This window comes from Lethenteron reissneri, chromosome 44 (genome assembly GCF_015708825.2).
Source record: "Lethenteron reissneri isolate LAM-NWPU_2019-01 chromosome 44, ASM1570882v1, whole genome shotgun sequence".
Lineage (NCBI taxonomy): Eukaryota > Metazoa > Chordata > Hyperoartia > Petromyzontiformes > Petromyzontidae > Lethenteron > Lethenteron reissneri.
Window position 1 is genome coordinate 10,293,736 of NC_083822.1, and position 8,572 is coordinate 10,302,307.

Consider the following 8,572-nt stretch of genomic DNA (forward strand, 5'->3'; position numbering starts at 1 on the left):
CTATGGCGAGGGCCACTCTCTCCAGAGGACAATCACTGTAATCCAATGTCATTGGCCAAAGTGAGTCCATCTGAAGGCGGCACGGACGAGTGAAACATCTGGCTCGGTCTCCAGGTGCGAGATCTTAGCCAGGCTCGAGGCGAATTATCGCGGCTTTGAATGCCGTTGGTCGTATTGGAGCCTTAATTCTAGATTTGAAGCTTTCGTGACTGCAAGGATTCATATTCTTAGGTTTTTTAGGTAAAGTCACGTAGGTAAAAAATTTTAATTAATAAAAGTAAAATAAAATAAAAATCACGACGTTTCGGAGGCAACACAAGCTTCCGTCTTCAAGTGGAACCGTCACAGCCACAACAGCTTTTTTACCTACGTGACTTTACCGAAAAAACCTAAGAATACGTATTGGAGCCGTCTACCCCCGCTAATTCGGGGAGGAGGATGAAGAGGGAGCAGGGGGAGGGGGGTTGGAGGGGGGCGGGGGAGGAAGGGGATGAGGAGGGGGGGAGGAGGTGGTGGCTCCTGCGGCGCGTGAAATGAGTCGGGTCTCACGGCGTGGAACGCGGCCCCGCGGGACCCGGGGCTGAGCGCCGGGTCGCAGCGCGATAAGAGCGCGCGGAGTGAACGCACGGGGCCTCCAAGGAGCGGTGGGGGGGGGGCTGGAGGTGGAGGGTGGGGGGGCGACTCTGGGTTAAGGTTAAGGGCAGCTTGTGAGCGATGCGGTTCGCTGGTGAGTGTTATAGTTATTGGGAGGACTCGCCATAGTTACGATAATTATTATTTGTGTTTTTGGATACGGCGCTTTGCTGTGTTGGCGTGGCGTCTCGCGTCTCATCTCAGGACATTTAAGAGGGCACCCCCAGTGGCAGCTGTCTCTGTGCGAGGCAAGTGGACTTTATCAGCAAGCCTGCGAGCGAAAATGTTCCTGCAAGTAGGGGGGGGTGGCAATGATTTCTATGGCTAATGTCAATTTAGTAACTTTCAGAGTCATTTTCGAAATTTGGGCAAATTTGTACCGTGACGCCGTCACACACAATGGCGCCTACGACTCACCTCGGGTGATCTTTAACTTCCGCTGTGAAGCAGACAAAGCGCAGCAGCAGCAGTATTATTATCATCGTCGTGGTTATTGCCCACCTCGGTTATAATCAGGGCGGCTGCTGAATTCGAACCGCGAACCTCTGCAACGCGTCACCAACCCCTCGAGCGCGAGCGGCTGCCCGCCAGGGTTGTCACTCTCGCTCTCTCTCTCAACAGCATTAAAATGCTGTTGATTCTCTCTTCAGCACACCGGTGGGCTAAAGAAGTGAATTATTTTGTCCTTTGAAAATCGTGACACATTTTTTACTGTTTGGCCGTGTCGGGTGGTGGAGGGTTACGACACATTTATAAATAACGCCGATCTGACCCAAAAACCTATATTATGAATAATATTGGTCGCGAAAGCCTACGTGTTAAATTGACTGCCTTTCCGCCCGTTGGGGTGGGCGTCGAGGAAGAATCCATACCGTGGCTCGCCAGGAGAAGGCGGTACAGCATGAACGTGGACTCCACCTGTTCCGTGTATGTGGGATAGAGCAAGAGGAGCCGTTTTTCCTTCGAACTCGGTACAAACAAACAAAATAAACCCTCAATATTTCGAGAGCCGCAATGCCACGTGGTGAATACGAGACGGGGGTGGTCGTTAATAAAATAGCGGTCACGAAGCCGCATGGGATAGCGTGTTCCTCCCTCGCACGTGCGGGGTTTCTATGGGTGCACCGATTTAATTCGACATGTAAACACTCATTCTTCTGCTGCTTCTTCTTCCACGCGTTTGTCCCACTCACGCGAGGTGTTCCACTGTCCTTGCCAACCTTCTCCACGCTGCCCTGTCCTGCGTCATCTCTCTTTCCGCTCCGCGGGTCCACCACGGTACGATCGCACCACACCTCTTTTTCTGCCTTCCTCTTGATCTATTTCCTTCTGCTTGCATCGCCTGCACCATTTGACCCACATAATTTTCCTGCTGTCTCTCCACACGACCGAACCACACCAGCGCCTTGTCTCTCTCACCTTCTCTGTGATTTCTACCACCTTGCGTCGTCCTCTCACTTCTTCATTTCTCGCCCTCGTTTGCACTCATTCATTGGCCGAAAGCGCGTGACTATGTAGGGGACCGCAGAGCTTTGGGCAGTTGTTGGTGTCGCCGGCTCCTCGCAGCTGCTGTCCGAGTCATCGCCTCCCTCTCTCTGTTCTGTTCGAGAGTGAGCTAATACCGTGACGACTGCGGCGTGTTACGAGTTGAGATGTATTCATTAATGTAGCAAACACTTTAGCACTGCACCTCCGATTACCACGGTCGGCTTATGTGCCGTGCGAAAGAAGTTCAACATACGTGCCATACGTAGTCGCAATGTGTTTAGACACACCTGACAACCTCACTCATTTCGCGTGGTTGGCACATCAATTTCATTGTCGCTGTGGCCCCGTAGAGAAATCGGAACCGCTAATGCCATGCCACTGGAGGTGGTATTCGAAGCAGCGACTTTTAGCTCGGCCATCGAACAAAAACGATGGTCACCGCATCGCGCAGCGCTTTCAGGTGCGCTTCTGCGGCCGTCTGGAACGCTCTTCCCTTTCGAACTATGGCACTATTTAAATCGCCTGGATTGAAAAGTCACCTCTGTAGACCTGTGGTTTTTTTTCTTTCAGTTTAGTTTGTTGTCCTTCCCCCGCACCTCCGCTTAGCGCGGTTGGCTACGTACGGTGCGAAAGAAGTTCAACGTACATGTATACACGTGCGCCACAGTGCCATCAATGTCCTCCTCCCCTGCGTGTCCCCGCGTGCAGCAGCGCCCTCTTGTGGCAGCGTCCTGGCAGGTGGCGCCTGCAATGTTCTGGGCCTGGCACGTTGCCCCCCCCCCCCACCTCCTCCAGGGGTCTCTTGGGGGTCTCGCTCCTTCTTCTCTCTCGTGGGATCTCTCCCTCTGCTGGGGATTTGTTTTGTTAAGGAACTCAGTTCCCGTTCAAAGGACCTCAATTCCAGAGACTTGCACGGGAGTCAAAGACGGACCGGAGAACGGCCAACACGTGGAGAGTTAGCGGAGTGAAAGTTTAGCCAGCAAACGTAGAACGTTGGGCCAACGTTGTTTTCTAACGAGTCCAACCTTGTGCCACAACATTGGGGCAACCTGTCACGTGCACTGGGCAGCAGGGACACGTGTGAGAGGCCGGGCGGGCCGTCGGGGTGAATTGGTTAGGGGGGTAGAGGGGGTGGGAAATTGGAGGAGTGGGGAGATTGGCATGGCGAGTGTTGGGAAGGAGCTAGAGGCTGGGTGGAGGGGGTGCACGTATGTATGTTGAACTTTTTCCGCACCGTACGTATCAAACCCTGCTAATTGGAGGTGCAGTGTTGAGTCTATGGGTAGTGTTAGTCTATGGCAGTACTATGTGTGTTGAACTTCTTTCGCACCGTACGTAGCCAAACGCGCTCATCGGACTTGCGGGGAAAAAAACACAAATTCAACACAAAAAGCAGTGAAAAGAAACGCGTTTTCAATCTACTGTAGATCATTTAAAAGTGCATAGCTCCAGCGGGCTTCCAATATCGGAAGGAAGAGCGTTCCAAACGTCCCCAGAAGCGCATGCGAATGCGCGGCGAAGCGGTGACGGCCTTTGTTCAGCCAAAAGCCGGTGGTGGTGGTGTGGAGGGTTATTTGTGGGATGGACGAGGCAGTGGATGGGTTCGGGAGATGGACAGGGGAGGGGCTGGAGGGGCTCGGGCTGACGTGGTGGTGAATTTACGGGGGGGGGGGGGGAGGGGTCGATATATCGGGTGGCCCCGAGTCGCCAAGGGCCAGATCGCGCTCAAACCCCTCGACCCCCACCCCCCAACCCAAACCCTCGACCCCCATCCACCAACCCAGACTCCTCGACCCCCACCCCCCACCCCAAACCCTCGACCCCCATCCACCAACCCAGACTCCTCGACCCCCACCCCCCAACCCAAACCCTCGACCCCCATCCACCAACCCAGACTCCTCGACCCCCACCCCCCAACCCAAACCCTCGACCCCCACCCCCCAACCCAAACTCCTCGACCCCCACCCCCCAACCCAAACTCCTCGACCCCCATCCCCCAACCCAAACCCTCGACCCCCATCCCCCAACCCAAACTCCTCGACCCCCACCCCCCAACCCAAACTCCTCGACCCCCACCCCCAACCCAAACTCCTCGACCCCCACCCCCCAACCCAAACTCCTCGACCCCCACCCCCAACCCAAACCCTCGACCCCCACCCCCAACCCAAACCCTCGACCCCCACCCCCCAACCCAAACTCCTCGACCCCCACCCCCAACCCAAACCCTCGACCCCACCCCCCAACCCAAACTCCTCGACCCCCACCCCCAACCCAAACCCTCGACCCCCACCCCCAACCCAAACCCTCGACCCCCACCCCCAACCCAAACTCCTCGACCCCCACCCCCAACCCAAACTCTCGACCCCCACCCCCAACCCAAACTCCTCGACCCCCATCCCCCAACCCAAACTCCTCGACCCCCACCCCCAACCCAAACTCCTCGACCCCCACCCCCCAACCCAAACTCCTCGACCCCCACCCCCCAACCCAACCCCTCGACCCCCACCCCCAACCCAAACTCCTCGACCCCCACCCCCAACCCAAACTCCTCGACCCCCACCCCCCAACCCAAACTCCTCGACCCCCACCCCCCAACCCAAACCCCTCGACCCCCACCCCCAACCCAAACTCCTCGACCCCCACCCCCAACCCAAACTCCTCGACCCCCACCCCCCAACCCAAACTCCTCGACCCCCACCCCCAACCCAAACCCTCGACCCCCACCCCCCAACCCAAACTCCTCGACCCCCACCCCCAACCCAAACTCCTCGACCCCCACCCCCCAACCCAAACTCCTCGACCCCCATCCACCAACCCAGACTCCTCGACCCCCACCCCCCAACCCAAACTCCTCGACCCCCACCCCCCAACCCAAACTCCTCGACCCCCATCCCCCAACCCAAACCCTCGACCCCCACCCCCCAACCCAAACCCTCGACCCCCACCCCCAACCCAAACTCCTCGACCCCCACCCCCCAACCCAGAGCCCCGCACCCTGAAGCCGCTCCCCTCCCCCGCGCTAAAGTCGCGACTGCTGAGTAAATGAACCATGGCACTGTAATTGGGTTCTCGCGGCAATTATCCCCATTAAGGAGTCAACGCCAAGGGGGTTGCAGGTGCGAGGGAGCCTCCCTCTTTGCGGGTTCCCTGTGAGCGACGCGGGACGGGGGGAGTGGGGGCAGTGAGGGAGGGAGGTTCAGGGAGGGAGGTTCAGGGCGTGCGGTGGCCGTGAGCGCTTTGGAGGCAATGGTTGGTGGATCACGCATGTGCGGATCGAGGGGGCTACTTGACCATACTTCACCAAAATTGGTTTACCCCCCCCCCCCACGAATCCTCCTGCATCCTACGCGACACGTGTCCCACTCATCACGACATCCGCTTCCTCGTTGCGCCCACAACACGACGCTGCCACCTTCTTGTCCCCAATCTTCAAGTCGCTGATCCCATCCGTCCTTCATCCTGCAACACGCGTCCCGCCCAATGCAACTCCCCACCCCACCCACCCCCACCGCCTCCAACCTTTTCCCGATCGACTTTGTTTTTGTATCACGACGCGTCGCGAGTGAGTCAATGGGCGGCCACGCGCTTCCATCAGCATCCGAGCGCCACGCGAGGAAGCGGTGGCTAGTTGAGAACCCTCCCCCCCCCCCCCTGGTCCTCCCCCATCACTTTAAGTGGGTCCCAAAATATCTCCCCCCCGCCGCCGCCGCCCCCTAATTGGAGTTTTATTTCCCATTAGAGCAACGCCCTGACTTCCTCGCATGGTCATTCCTTCATTATCCCCGTGTCTCGCCAACAAAGTTGAGCGACATTCACCCCCAAGCCCTCCCCCCCCCCCTTCGTTCGCATGGCCACTCAACGCACCTCGTGACCTTACGGATTAGTGCTGATGCCCGCGCCGGACCAACGTGGAGTTTGAAATCGTTTACCCCGTGGGCTGCCAAAGTTCGTCTCGGCAAAGAACCATCCGGCGGCGATGGTGCTGCTGCGTTTGGCGGCGGTTGCACGATCAGGATTGACACGACACAACAAACAACGACAATAAATTAACACATTCGTAAAAAAAAACACTGCTGGGAAAGAGAAAATATACAGGACGGCCCAAAAATCAGGACACGTAGGGTTACATTTACTTTAACAAATCACATCGGGTGATATTAATGCATTTTAACAAATGTTCAAACTCACTTCCAGTCACATTAATGCATGCTAGAATTATCTTCTGAGTCAAATTCAGAACTTTTTTTTACAAAAAGATTACGGGTCGATTCTGTGAATATTCATCAATTATGTTTCGTCTCAATTCATTCACAGGGTTCTTGGTCGAGGTTTGTTTCCGACGAATATGAGAAGACCCTCTGGAAGAATAATAATTAACATAAAGATGAATCATGGCAATATTTAAAATGTCAACTTCAAGAATAAAGTATTGAAGTGTTGTAATGCCGGTGTTCAAGTAGATGAAATAATCATATGTGCCCTGACTTTTGGAACAGCCTGCGTAATAGGCGACGTTCCGGGCAATGGGCCGTCTTCATAACCAAATTATATTATCGAGTTGATATTTTTTTTACCAATAAAGATAACTTGGCCGATCACCATAATCATCATCATACTTCCTAACTCCCATTCAGATAATATTCCTTTCCAGAATAGACATCATTAACCAAAGCATGATCACATTGCCTCCAGTAATACGCAGACACAAACACACACACACACGCGCACACACGCGCACACACACGCAAACACGCACACGCACACACGCACACACACACACGCATCCCTCCGATAGCCATAACAGACGGCTGGAGCAGTGCTGTAGGAGAGCTTCTATGAAGGCCAGGATGCCACACGAGGGGGTGGGTGGCCAGCACCACGCCCGACCGCCTTTGTCTCCCGAGTGGCGATGTTTTTTACACACCGCACGAGTTACTCAATTGAGGCTGAGTCGACTTATGGAAGGACAGGGACCTGTTCAGGTAATCGTCACTGGTGGTGGTGGCCGTGACCGGGAATGGAACTCGGGAAGCCGGGTATCGTAGCGCAGCGCGCTAACCGCTACACCACCGCTCCCCACACACAGAGACACACACACGCACACACACACGCACACACACGCACCCACTCGCTCCCCACACACAGAGACACACACATACACGCACCCACTCGCTCCCCACACACAGAGACACACACACGCACCCACTCGCTCTCCACACACAGAGACGCACCCACACACGCACCCACTCGCTCCCCACACACAGAGACACACACACGCACCCACACACGCACCCACTCGCTCCCCACACACAGAGACACACACACGCACCCACTCGCTCCCCACACACAGAGACACACACACGCACACACACACGCACACACTCGCTCCTCACACACAGAGACACACACACGCACCCACACACGCACCCACTCGCTCCCCACACACAGAGACACACACACGCACCCACTCGCTCCCCACACACACACACGCACACACACACGCACCCACTCGCTCCCCACACACACACACGCACCCACACACGCACCCACTCGCTCCCCACACACAGAGACACACACACGCACCCACTCGCTCCCCACACACACACACGCACACACGCACCCACTCGCTCCCCACACACAGAGACACACACACGCACCCACTCGCTCCCCACACACACACACACGCACGCACACACGCACCCACTCGCTCCCCACACACAGAGACACACACACGCACCCACTCGCTCCCCACACACACACACACGCACACACACACGCACCCACCCGCTCCCCACACACAGAGACACACACACGCACCCACTCGCTCCCCACACACACACACGCACGCACACACACACGCACCCACTCGCTCCCCACACACACACACACGCACACACACACGAACCCACTCGCTCCCCACACGCACGCACACACACACGCACACACACACGCACACACTCGCTCCCCGCACTGCAGATCACGAAACTTCGCCTTCCCGCGTCCGCCCTCGCTCCGCTCCAACTTTGGAATTCCGCCCTCCCATCGTCTCCTTTCCCCTCGCACTCAAAGCAGTCACCTTGGCTCACTTAAAAAAAAGCGAATTCACTCTTATCCAGTGCACCTCCGAGAGTGCCGTTTGTTGCTGGACGCTCGGCGTCCCGTGCTGCCGATGAGCCCGAACGACACAACGCCGCTGTTCTGTCGGCTGCGACCCAAAGCTCCCGGTCCAAAACATTTGGCCACGAGCTCTCGTATCCTGAGCGGTCCGGTCACGAGTTCGTCACACGTGCGGAAACACACACAGTGCTGCCGCTTCCTACACAGAGCGTCTGGGGGGGGGGGGGGTGGGGAGGGAGGTGGGACTGGGTGCGGGGGATGTGGGGGGGTAGGAGCGGTAGGAAAAGGAGGAGGAGGAAGAAGAGGTGAAGGATACGGGAAGAGGGAGGGCACG